The 14,135-nt window shown below is 37.5% G+C and overlaps 1 protein-coding gene across 1 annotated transcript in view; it reads left to right on the top strand.

Moving 5' to 3' along the window:
- The first annotated feature begins 4,553 nt into the window (after positions 1–4,553).
- Positions 4,554–14,135, top strand: part of LOC143018410 (uncharacterized) — a 49,916-nt gene continuing 40,334 nt past the window's right edge. Inside the window, exon 1 of the mRNA XM_076173767.1 lies at positions 4,554–4,617. The gene's annotated coding sequence lies outside the window, so the exon portion shown is untranslated. The remainder of the gene's footprint in view (positions 4,618–14,135) is intronic.

Here is a 14,135-nt window from a genome sequence, read left to right as displayed (position 1 = left end):
TGGTTGTTGTATGTTCTCGTCTCCGTGATGTCTTTTATCGTCCTGCTGGTCTGGCACACTACTTCCAAATTGGTGGTTCTTAAAATATGTGTCAGGTTGGTGACAACGTCGCTGGTTGGCAACACGAGACGTTTTGCTGTGCTGTCCTGCTGCCTACGGCTTTCCCGAATCTTAGCGGCCTGCTTTCTGCAATTATCCAAAAGAAATTCTGGAAATTTTAGTGTTAATAAGGTCTCTTTAATAAACCTGCACTCTTCTGCTAAGTATTTTACACTGCATATCTTAAGTCCCCAAAGGAAAAGCCTATTACTACTCCTCTCTTGTTCCTAATATCATGGTGGGAGTAGAAATGAATTAAATAATTTTTGTTAGTGGGCTTTCTATATACTTTAAGTTCAATCTGGTTACCATGTTTAAAGATATGTGTGTCCATGAAAGGAAGAGAATCATGGATTTCTTCCTCTAGGGAAAACTGAATGGAGGGCTCTACGTCATCGCTTGCAGACGGCATTAAACGAAGTAGAGCCCTCCAATCAGTTTTCCCTAGAGGAAGAAATCCATGAGGCTAATTTTACACCCTGGTCTGCGGTCTGCTGCTCTATGTTTCTGATATTGTGCAAACTGTAGAGTTGACAGAGTCTATACCCTTACAAGAAGTAAACGTTTTTGCAATCACGTCTTGAAAGCAAGAAATTCAACTACCAGTCAAAACGATTTCAAAATAAAGGGCAAATAGTGTCATTTCAAATGTTAATAAAGGACAAGGACAAATGGAGCTGAATAAAGGACTGTCCTTTGAAATAAAGGACGGTTGGCAACCCTTGTTTTAACGAAGAGAGGCTGGAGGAAATGGATAACTTTGGGTACTTGGGGTCACATGTAGCAGGAGAGGAAGGAGTGGAGGTAGATTGTAGATTGAGATAGCAAGTGTCTTTGGAGATTAAAAAGTGTAATGAGAAATAGACATTTGCGAATGGATGCTAGGAGGATATTGTGTGAGGGGGTTGTTGTGCCGACAGCACTGTATGAGGCACATACGTAGAATATTTGAGAGGAAAAGTTTAAATGTGTAGATGAAATGTCTAAACAGTATTGTAGGGGCTACAAGAGTGGATAGAGCAAGAAACGAGAAGGTATGGAGGAGAGCGAGGGTGGAAAAGGAGATGGCATACAGGGTTGCTGAAAAAGTATTGGGATAGTTTGGAGATATGGAAAGAGTGAGCGAAGAAAGATTAGTATAAGAAAAAAGTATGGAAGGTAGAGGTGGACAGAGTGAACAGAAGGGTGCGACCGAGGATGAGATGGATGGATGAGGTGAAAGGGGCTTTGGGAAAGAGGGGGATATCTGTTGAGGAAGGGAGAGAGCAGAAGATAGGGATAAATGGAGACTGGCTGTGTATGGATGATACTGTGATGAATGGAAGGGAGTGGGTGAGGGATGGGGGATTAAGGAGTGGTTATATGTGAATGATAATTTGACGCAGCCCGAAGGGATTTCTTATCGTCTTTACTGTTTCTCCATGAAGGGACGGAGAGAAGGGGTCGCCAATCAAATGAAGCAACCTTGCTTTGGATGTGCTGTGTCTTGCTTCATTACTTCTAACCCAGGAAAATGGGCGAGATGCAGAGAATGGCTGCACACTGCCCTAGGTCAGAAGCAACGTAGCAAAACATAGCGCACCCACAGCAAGGCCGCTTCATTTAATCGTTGACCCCCCCCCCCTCTCCGTCCCCTCATGCGGAAAAAGAGAAGACGGGAAGAAATCCCTTCGGGCTGCGTTACAATATTATCCACACATACTTCCTCACACCCCCCATCTCCCCCCACTCCCTTCCATGCATCACAGCATCATCCATACGCAACCATTCTCCACTCACCTCTATCTTCTGCCTTCTCCTTTCCTTCCTCAACAGACATTCCCCTCTTTCCCAAAGCCCCCCTTTCCCATCCATCCATCCATCCATCCATCCATCTCATCCTTGGTCGACCCCTCATATTCATTCCACCCACTTCTGCCTTCCACACCTCTTTTACTAATCTTTCTTTACTCATTCTTTCCATGTGTCCAAACCATACTAATACTCTTCCATCAACCCTATCTCCCAACTCTATTTCCACCCCCGCCCTCCTCCTCATCTACTAATTTTTCACTCTATCCAGCCTAGTAACCCCTACCATACTTCTCAGACATTTAATCTCAAACACATTTAAACTCTTGTCCTCTTCCTCTCATATGTTCCATGTTTCTTCCCTAAACAATGCTGTTGGCGCAATCACCTCTTCAAGCAATATCCACTGCGCAGGTAGATGATGACGTCAACGGAAATATCGAGACCAGGGTTCCGCGGGTCGAGAGATGTCAGTCACTCACACACCAGTGTGTGGAGCGAAGCTCCATCTTCTAATTAAAGGGGTAGCTAAAGCAGACAAATAACATATAACAATGCCAACAGTTTGTATAGTGCTGTGTGCAGAAGTGCAATGCTGTTAGACTGAAAGGTGATAAAAATATACATTTCTTTTCACTACCCAAAGATAAAAAACTTAGAAAGAAATGGATTGAATTATGTGGCACACACAATACTCGGTCATCTGGATATGTGCTGTGTGCAGAAGTGCAATACCGTTAGACTGAAAGGTGATAAAAATGTACCTTTCTTTTCACTACCCAAAGATAAAAAACTTAGAAAGAAATGGATTGAATTATGTGGCACACACAATACTCGGTCATCTGGATATGTATACAGCCGTCATTTTGAAAGTAACTATTTATTAGAAACATTTCCTGAAATTTTCATTCAATTGCAAACAAACAGACTAAAGAATCCGGTTAAAACATAACTGAGCTTGGTGGAGATAAAGGTCTATATGTAAAATCCACGCTTGACATGTCTGGTTGGCGTCGCCGGAGCTCCGTGTCGTTCTGTAGGTTGGAGGGTGGCGTGCATCTGTGTTTTTTGTCTCATTTTCACTGGCAAAATTAAGAAGAGAAGACCTAACCCAGAATACGGAGATTATAGATCACAACAAAGACCCACGACGTTTACCTATATTAGAGGCTTTGTATATCAAGGACCTATCCCCGGGAATGAATACCCAACTCGAGGACTTAAAAATCCTACCAAGTGTGAGAAGATCATTCCCCAGTGAAAATGAGACAAAAAACACAGATGCACGCCACCCTCCAACCTACAGAACGACACGGAGCTCCGGTGACGCCAACCAGACAAAATCCCACATCGACGACCAGACAAAATCCCACACCGACGACTAGACAAAATCCCACAGCCTGTCCCATATATACCCACACACACCAGCCCAGCCCTTAGATTCGTACCTGCCACTGAGGAAGCACCAAGAGGTGTGAAAACGCGTTTTGGCTTATTTATAGATTATGTATGTTATTCCACAACATGACATACGGAGATTTATTAAGGTTACTGCCTACAGAAGGCAAGATCACTCTAAGAAAGAGAGAAAAATACGACAAGAAGCTCTGTCATAACAAGCTTGCCATTCATTTTAATGATATATATATATATATATATATATATATATATATATATATATATATATATATATATATATACATATATATATATACATATATATATATATATATATATATATATATATATATATATATATATATATATATATATATACATATATATATATACGCACAGATATACGGGATAGAGAAATGATGTTGTACAAGCCAACGTCCCAATCTTTTTTTTTATTATTTCATTTATTTATTTACTCATATATTCATCTATATATTTGTTTATTCATATAATGTATGTGTATCTATTTTTCCATTTATTTATTTATTTATTTGTTTATTTGTTTGATTATAGTTTTAATCATAATAGATTAAGAATTGAATGTGGAGTGTCGCCATCATAGCACCATTTTAACCAGTTCCCCGACCACCCTTGAACATGTTGATAAGACAATTACTTAGATTCTTATATCAAAGCCTAATGTCCTCGAGGAATTAAAATCAGTTCAAACAGACAAAAGGGTAAGTCCATAATCATAATGTATTTTATCTCTTGATTACTGAAATGGGAAACTGGCAGGTGACTTGAGAGATGCATTAGTTAGTATCGCCATTATAACCAAGGGGAAAAATTAAAATGTCGACCAGCCATTTACATTGTTAGACAGACATAAATGTTTATTTCAGCACTAGAGTGATGATGTTGTATATAAAACACAAAAAATACTTTAGAATTGTTAATGAGTGGAATGTGATCACACAAGAAATAGTAGAGGCTACAACAATTAACTCCTTTAAAGATCGCTTAGATGACTTGTCCATACCATCGCCCTCACCAAATATCAATCATCAATACAATTAGCATAACATAGAGTCGTAACATACATTTGATTTGCAGAAGGTACTAGAATTGTAGTTCAGTAGGTGTAGTGTATTAACTAAAAACTAATTTAGTTATGCTTATCATATTTACATTTTCTCTAACAACTTGTTAATAGAAAACGTATGGATTGTCGACGTCATTGGCAAGTCAGAATGGTGGAAGATCTCAAAGAAACCGCAGAGCGTTCTAGGCTACCAAAGTGCGTGGTTAAACTTCCGTTACTGAAAGGTGAGTGTTTTTTTTTTTTAATTACCCTTGATACCGTGGCGTGTGGTGCTTATATTCACCTAATACTCAATATCCAGGTGTAAGTATGGCTTATAAAGTATACTAACCTAAAATACTATTTCTCGTTGATTTTGTACTACGGATTGTAAATGATATGAATATTCATTTACAAATAATGATAATTACAATACGTTAAAGATTCCCAATTAAAAGAGGATTTTTTCTTGTGCAAAATGTAAATTGGATAATTTAATCCAAATCACTCCAACATCACTTGTAAGCTATTCTTCACTTGAGATGTAAACTGTTTTGTGATCACATGTGTAGTATTCAAGATCAGGATGATTCAAGATTAAATCAATCAAATGTGGCATATGAGAAGCACGAGAATGCAATATATATATATATATATATATATATATATATATATATATATATATATATATATATATATATATGAATCGGTATAATTTTCCAAGCTACATTGCTCCTATCAACCACTGGAGAAAACAAACCCAGATTTCAACCTCACAACATTTGCTTGTGTCTCATATTAGATCTGAACACGAACTACGACATTATATATTGATGCTGGGCTAACAGAATGATTGCAAAGAATATTGAATGTTGTTACTGAATTTGCAACTATTGCATAAAAGTTCTCATTAGAAAAACGAACACGAGGTGAGTGGCGTTGGATCAACCACACATTTGGGTACATTTCTAACGAGATAGAATTTTGGGAACATGTCGTAGGTGGGAACTGTGTTCCAACCAGTTCAACATAAGGCAACGTGTCGAATGCCATTTGATTACTTTCAACAAGTGGCAACGTTGCCCGTTGAACGCGACGCTTTCAGTAATATTTATTGCTTTAGTGCTGCTTCCTGGACCAAGGGTCACTGGCGCCTCTGGCAGGCTAGAATTCGGCCCCTTGCGTACATATATACTTTTTTCATAAGGAGAAAAGCTGAAGGTGTAGAATAAAGGGTTTATTACAATATAAAAAAATCAAACACAGTTTCAAGGTTTCAAATCCTTTCGTTAATATAACTAGGACCCAAACACTCTAGCCGGCCCTGTCCATGTTGAAAGCGACGGAATGAATTTCGTCCCAGGAGAAAACCATGGGCTAAAATAGAAGAATACAGAAAAGTTGTGGTGTCAAGGGATATACGCTTGGAAGAGTGTATCGTTATAGTAGCAGAAGTACTGTAGTATTCTATATGCACTGATACAAGTTAACAGGATCCCTTAGTGCTTCGATAATTGCTTGTCAGTCTTCCGGCACAGTTCGCGTAATGATCGACTTGAAGTTCTTTTTAAGTCTGACTTTTTTTCATTCGTGTCGGCCGTCCAAATCTTTGAACAACATTTTACCAAGAAATCAAAATCATTCGCACTCACCCGAAGAGGGAGTTCATGAGTTCTTGAATATTAATTGGTCACTACCTAATAACTTTAAAAAAATCACACACAAGATCTATCACTACAGCAGTTCATCTGCGACATTGTATTGACAACAAACTCAGTTTTTGTCAAATGGGTGGAAACTGTCTTGTGGTGTTCAACATAAGATTCGGCGTGTTGCATGGGGCATGAAACAACGATGTAATCTTGTTGAAGGCAACATGTCGCTTGGTTGAAAGCCGCATTCGACAAACGTGTTGAAAGCTGGACATGCTAGCTACACGTTGCCTATGCTGCCGCGATGGTAACGCATAATTTCGGTCATCATAATTGTTGTATAATTTCTATTACCCCGCCATCCTCCCTCTTCAGAATCATGATACATTTAATTGCGAAATGTGTATTGCTACATATGAATAGCTGCCCCAATGTTTCATAGAGGGGGAGTATCCCACCGTGAGTGTCTCTCTCTCTCTCTCTCTCTCTGTCTCTCTAGTGGGCATGGAATAGTGTGTGTGTGTGATTCACCATGGTCTTGGATAACGTGTTGGACTCGTGATCGACAGTTATTAACCTCCCGGATGAGAGCTCAGAGCTCGGGTAATACTGTGACCTTACACCCACACACATACCCCCAACTCCCCGCGCGCGCGTGTGTATTTACCTAGTATTTACCTAGTTGTATTTTACGGGAAGGGGAGCTATGCTCGTGCTGTCCCGTCTTCATATCTCATTTTATCTAAACTATTTCTAAATTCATGTATTGTTTTTGCACACACCACTTTCTCATCTAACTTGCTCCAAATGTTTATTACTCTGTGAGGAAAGCTGTTCTTTTTCACATCTCTTCTATAGCTGTCTTTCTTGATTTTCTTTCCATGCCCTCTTGTATTTCTATCATCCCATTTTATCAGATTCTCTCTATCAATAATTTCTATGCCTTTCATGATTCTGTAAATAGCTATCAAATCTCTTCTCTCTCTTCTTTGCTCTATTGTCTGTAGTTCAATATTTGCTAGTCTCTCTTCATATGATAGTTTTGAGAGTGTTGGTGCCAATTTTGTAATTGCTCTTTGTATTCTTTCAATTTTTTTTATACATTTTTTTGTACTTGGTGACCACATCGTTGCTGCATATTCCAATCTTGGTCTTATCAGAGTGATTAGAATTTTCTTCACCATTTCTTCATCCAGGTATGTAAATGCCACTTTGATTGTTCTTATTAGATTATAAGTTTCTCCAAAAATCTTATTTATATGTTTCTCAGGTGACATATTATTCATAACAATGACTCCCAGGTCCTTCTCATTTTCTACTTTTTTTTATTCCTTCTTCTCCCAATTTATATGATCCTGTTATTCTGTTTTTGCTTTTTCCAAATTCCATTATACTACACTTTTTAGTGTTGAACTCCATCTCCCACTTCCTACTCCATTCCCATACTTTATTTAGATCACTCTGTAGTGACTCACAATCTTCTTCCGTGTTCACTTTTTTTAATAGTTTTGCATTATCTGCGAAGAAGCTCATATAACTTTCAATTTCTTCATCCATATCATTAATATATATAGCAAACATTATAGGGGCCAGAACTGTTCCTTGTGGAACACCGCTTATTACGTCAACCCATTTTGAGTGTTTGTCTCTTATCCCTACTCTCATTTTTCTTTCTTGCAAAAAGTCTTCTATCCATTTAAGCAGTTTGCCCTGTATTCCTCCTTCAGTTTCTAATTTCTTAAGCAACTTCTTATGTGGTACTTTGTCAAAAGCTTTCTTTAGGTCTAGAAATGCACAATCAGCCCATCCATCTCTTTCTTGTATTATATCTATTAGCCTTGAATAGAAACATATTAAATTAGTGACGCATGATCGTCCTTGTCTGAATCCAAATTGCCTTGGATTTAGCACGCTATTTTTTTTCTAAATATGTTACCCATCTACTTTTGATAATTCTTTCACAAATTTTTGCTATTGTACTTGTTAGAGAGACTGGTCTATTGTTGGTAGGGTCTTCTTTATTTCCTCCTTTATATATAGGTACTATATTTGCTTTTTTCCAATCTTCTGGAACTTTTCCTTCTTTCAAGAAACTATTTATTATGCTATGTATTTTGTCTGCCAGTTCATATCTGCATTCTTTCAAAATCCAGTTTGCTATTTCATCTGGTCCATGCGATTTTCTAACATCAAGATTACTCAAGTGTTTCATTATTTCATTCTTTGTGTTAGTGTGTGTGTCTGAGTTCTCACCCGAGGGGATAATGGCTGTCCAATACACGATCCAAGACCGTCGTGAATCACACACACACATGCGTTCTGGCCCCTCCTCCTGCCACACCTGACACCTAACTCACATTGCTCTCAAACTCCAATTAATCCTTCCTTTTCATTTTCGGTGCATCCATCACCATCTCTCTTTTCATGAATATATTACCCATCTCTTCCCTTTTGCTCTCGTTCGGTCACGTCCGTTCTGTGGCCCAGTTTCTAGAGTTCTAGTTAGAGTCCTCCCAGACACTGTCGTGCCTCGGCTTTTCTTAGAAGGTTGATGAAGAGTAGATGATCCCGAGTTCCCTCACTCCGACCCATTTAGTCGCCCTCTATGATACGCATAGGAATACGGTAGCGGCATTCTTCTCCCTCTCCCACCACAGGGGGATCAGGGAAAGAATTGATAGAAAAATAGAAGTGATAAAGATTAAGTGCAAAGGGAAGCAGATAGGAAGGGCAACAATTGTTGATCATTCCTAGCAGACACTTTATTCCGATATACACAAATTGATACAGGTCTTTAAGATTTTAAAGGGAATTGACAACATCAAAAGTGACCAAATTTTCACACTGAATGAGAATCAGACAAGAAACAATGGTCTCAAACTGTCCGGAAATAGATTCAATTTGGAAGTAGGTAAAAACAACTTTACCAACCGTGTAGTTAATGAATAGAATAAACTTCCTGCACAGGTAGTGCAATGTAGTTCAGTTCGAAGATTTAAGAATCATTTAGATAAACACCTAAGCAAGATGCTGTAATGATTATAATTTATTTTATACTATTTATTTTTGTTTTGTTATCATTTGTCTGTCTGATTTTCATTTATTATTAGTTATATGTCAATTTATTATTATTTACTATTTACCTGTTTGTCTGTTATCTAACTATAACTATGCATTTATTTACGGTATGTATTTTATTTGCTATTTACATTATTATAGTTTTTATTTATTGTTTTATTATTATTGTGATTTTTTTAGCATCCGACCTAGTTATGGACCAAAAGGTCTCCTGTCGGCATGCTCCGCCTTTGTAATCCTTTGTAAATGGTTAGTAACTCTGGTCTGTAGGGGCGCCCAGAAACAGTCCCTGAAGTAGTGAGTGTATGACGTCATCCATTTAATATTCCACCACGGGTTGCCATCACGCAAGTGGCGGGATGATTATCTTTCTGTAATTTGATAACTACATGTCAACCTCAGTCGACAGTTTAGCCAAAGCAGCTGGAATTCTAAAACGTTTACATTTCCCCGCATTATTTTTCGGGTAACGTGGTAAACAGCATTATTTTCAAAATTATGATCTCTTTTTTTATGTTCCATAGAAGTGATGCAAAGACTCAGGTTCCCAGCCAAGGTTTGTGAATCTGGGACGCAACATCTCCTCAGGCCCTATGACAAGAATACCGTCATAAGGCAGGACAGCAAGTCATATGATAATGGGCGTCGAATACACTGCTGAGTCACGCAGCTGATAGGACCGTAGATGCTTCCGGCTTGGAGTAGTTAATTCAGAGTCTTTGCAGCAGGACCTATTACGTTATTTGATTTTAATTCCGATGTCAAAATGTGTCGCAAAAAACTCCGAAATGAGTGTCAAATCACGAGCTGCAGCACTTTCCCATCTACTTTCTTTTAGCTGTTTTGCAGATCGAGATTATATGATAGCAACATAGCATTCATAAAGGTTACAAAATTAAATGTTTGTGTTATCTGTAAATATAGAATAAAATATATACAAGAGGTACAAACATACTTCTCTTGTAATCTGATATACATAAAGTAATTATCAATGAAATGAAATATTATCCATAAAATATTATTCAAACTGAAAAAAAGAAATTTACATTTGCAAAATTCTAGGTTACAATCCATAAAATTTGTTTTCATACGAGTTGTGAGGCACTAACTTTTTATTTTTTTATATTCCTATGAATTTCCAATACGAAGTTCTTTTCATAAATGGCACAACACTTTTACCAGTCTTGTAACATTTTAAGATACCATATAAGTTACATGCAACCTGAAAGTACAAAACAAACTAGAGAAAAATTATGAAAACTTAGGTCGCCATAAATACAAACGGTTTTCATGCGAGTTGTTGTGTTAGTTTTATTCTTCACAGTACAATTATTGTTAGTCTTTTAGAATACTGTAGTGCTGTAATACAGCCTGAGAGTGCTAAACGAGTAGAGTTGTCAGGCACTATTTTTTTCTTATATTCTTCTCAAATATCTTATTAACAGTTATTTTGCAACTTTTAACAATATCATATCGCTATAATATAATCTGGTAATGGTATATAAACAAAAGAAAATCTTAAGACCACCTCGTCCGTATGTATGAAAATATGATTAATTATATAAAGTAAAATATAAGAAAATATGTACACAAATACTGTGCTTATAATGTGGTTTGCATAAGATAATCATGTTGAAAAGCAAATATAACCAGTAATGTATCAGATACACCGAAAAAAATATTATGCACCTTCTAAAGTTGACATATGGACGAAATAATCTTGGACCCTAAGGTATGTGTTTAGACCAGCTCCTGCTTCAGTGCAGCCGTTTGTATACGGCTGACGGCTCCACGAACACAATCCAGTGGTTCCTAACCTGGCGTACCTTGCAGTGCATTTGCACTTTTCAGAGGCTTTGTAAGTCAGTATTTTCATTGCAGCTGGAAATTAAATATAAATGCAGATCTAAACTCAAAACACCCGAATATAATCTTCGTTGAGCTATTGCTAAAACCGCCCCCCCTTGAATAAATGAGCTTGTAGCCAAAAATCAACCTACCTCATCCATATCATTAGTGTTGCTTAGTTTTAGTTACATTGTTTTGAAAAGTTTCGTTTAGTTTTACTTAGTAATTATTATTATGGATAATAAAAGATATGTATTTGATGGATCAAAATATCTTATAAATTACCTGAGTTTGGTTTATTGATGTTATCATCATTTAGATTCTTATGCAAACTACACATACAGATTTCATACTAAAATAATATAAAAATATCAGTTCCATCGCTTTTTTCCCTTAATTCTTAGGGGTACGTGGAAATCTTTAGAAACGACCAAGGGGTACAAAGGAACAAAAAGGTTGGGAACCCATACCAGCCTACACGGATGTTGGTCGCGACAGCTACTGCTAAAGAAATAACGGTACCGGTTGGTGCCAGACTCGAAGCTGATGTCAACGGTATGTCACGATATCAGTTGACAATTTCTCCTTACATTGTCTTTTGAGAATAAACACCTTGTGAGATCGAAACCTTTATTGGTACTACGTTTCGCTTGCTACAGCTTTTTCAAGTACTTGAAAAAGCTGTAGCAAGCGAAACGTAGTACCAATAAAGGTTTCGATCTCACAAGGTGTTTATTCTCACAGTCTTGTCGGCTTTTGCCATTGTGATTCACATTGTCTTTTATAATTTTCTCGTCCTTCTTGTAGGTATGCGATAAAGTATCCCAGTAAAAATGGCGATAAGATTATATCTAGGAGAATTTATACCAGGAAAGATTTTGAACATCTTGTTAGAAATGAGGTTGAAATCTTCCTTGAAGTAACAATTATTGCTTCGTATTTGACGCATATGCAGGACGTACTTTGGTAAACACCAATGTCTCTATGGGCGTAGACTCTGATTATACTTCTCTTGTCCTCATTTGGACACTCAGCAATCCCGTTCATGCCCTTATTCTAGTTGGTTGCTGTTAGTAACAAGTTCATCTGATGATGAATTTACCATAACGTCCAGAAAAGGGAGTTGGCCATCAATAGTGAAGTGATTGGATGGCCATATAGGTAGTTGCTTGATAGATTTTCTCGGTGAGAATTACATAGTTCAGCATGTAAAAGAGCCCACAAGACATGGGAACTTACTCGATCTATTGATTACTAGCCGTGAAGGCATGATAACCGATGTAGAATTTGGTGAAACTATTGCAAATAGCGATCTCAACTTAGATTCAACCTGCTAATTATTTTTTTAGAATCATTTAGAATACTGTAGATAGTTGCGTATCTAAAATACCTGATTTTAGTAAAGCTCAATTCATAGGACTACGTCAGGAGCTTCAGCTTACAGATTGGGAGGCAAAATCAAGCGAAAGATATGCAGATCAGATGTGGGAAATATTTCAAAATACGATTACTAAGATGATTCATACTTTCATCCCATTTAAGGATAGACGCCCCGTAAATCAGGCTTGCCCAAAATGGCTCGACAAAGAAACTAAAAAAAGTATTGCTAAAAAGAGACAGGCTTATAAGAAATACAAGTGATCGGGTGCACCTAATGACTATCAAAGTTATATGATAACACAGAGAGATTTAAAAAAGACAATACATATATACATATACCAAGGCTTTTTCCCCCTTACAAGGGAGGTAGCCAAAAAGGAAGAGGCATAAAATAATTTCCACCCATTCCATCCCTGAATACACTCCACACCCCTCCACCCTCCCTCTTATCTTAGCACCTCCTGGATGACGGGTCATCCCTGCACCTTGTCCACTGCCCTGGGTCAGAAGCTGTGTCGCAAGACACAGCATATACACAGCAAGGCCACTTCATTAAATCGGCGACCCCCCTCTCCGTCCCCCCATTGCATAAAAGGAGAAGATGGGGAGAAATCCCTTCGGGCTGCGTCAAATTTTGCTCACACATACTACCTCACCCCCCATCCCCCCGCCCATTCCACCTCATGCAATCACATCATCCATATACAACCATTCTCCATTCACCCCTATCTTCTGTCCTCTCCCGTCCTTCCTCAACAGACATTCCCCTCTTCCCCAAAGCCCCCTTCACCCCATCCATCCACCTCATCCTAGGACGTCCCCTCATGTTCACTCCCTCCACATCTGCCTTCCATACCTCTTTTACTAGTCTTTCTTCACTTATTCTTTCCATGTGTCCAAACCATCCTAATACTCTTTCATAACCCTATCTCCCAGCTCCTTTTCCACCCCTGTTCTCCTCCTGATCTCCTCATTTCTCACTCTATCTAGCCTAGTAACCCCCACCATACTTCTCAGACACCTCATCTCAAACACATTCAAACTCCTTCTCTCTTCTCATATGTTCCATGCTTCTGCCCCATACAGTGCTGTTGGCACAATCACTCCTTCATACAATCTCCTCTTAGCATCCACTCCCAAATGTATATTCCTCATTACACTCTTTAGTCCACCAAGGCATTTACTCGCTTCTCTCAATCTACAAAAAAAAAAAAAAAAAAAAAAAAAAAAAAACGATAACGACAATATTAAATGAATATCGCTGATAAATCCAGAGAGAATCCCAAAGAATTCTATAGTTACATTAGAGATAAAAAGGTTATTAGGAATCACATTGGCCCACTATTATCTGCAGACGGTCAACCAGGGGTTCCCAAACTTTTCAGCTCATCGACCCCTTAGTAAAGTTTAAGATTTTCTATAGACCCCCAAACTATTAATTCACAAATTATGTCAATTTATCAATATTATTGGTGTCGTTACTGTTATTAATGCTATTATTATTACTATTATTATTATCATTATTATAATTATTACTATTATTATTATTATTATTATTATTATTATTATTTTATTATTATTATATTTGTTATTGTTATTATCATTACTATTACTATTATTATTATTATAATCTTAGTTATCAATAGTGTTATTATCATCATCATGATTGTTATAATTTTTGTTGTTGATATTGTTTTAATTCTTTACCGTAGTTCTTGTTTGGTCTCATAAATCACTTATGGTAATTCTAAAGTACTATAGTCACAATTTTCGTGTTTGTGGATTTTACTTATTGTATTCGTTTA

The sequence above is a fragment of the Oratosquilla oratoria genome, chromosome 34, assembly GCF_046742065.1.
Source record: "Oratosquilla oratoria isolate Oo_2021 chromosome 34, ASM4674206v1, whole genome shotgun sequence".
NCBI lineage: Eukaryota > Metazoa > Arthropoda > Malacostraca > Stomatopoda > Squillidae > Oratosquilla > Oratosquilla oratoria.
Note: the sequence above shows the minus strand (reverse complement) of the source record. Positions and strands in the feature narration are given on the sequence as shown.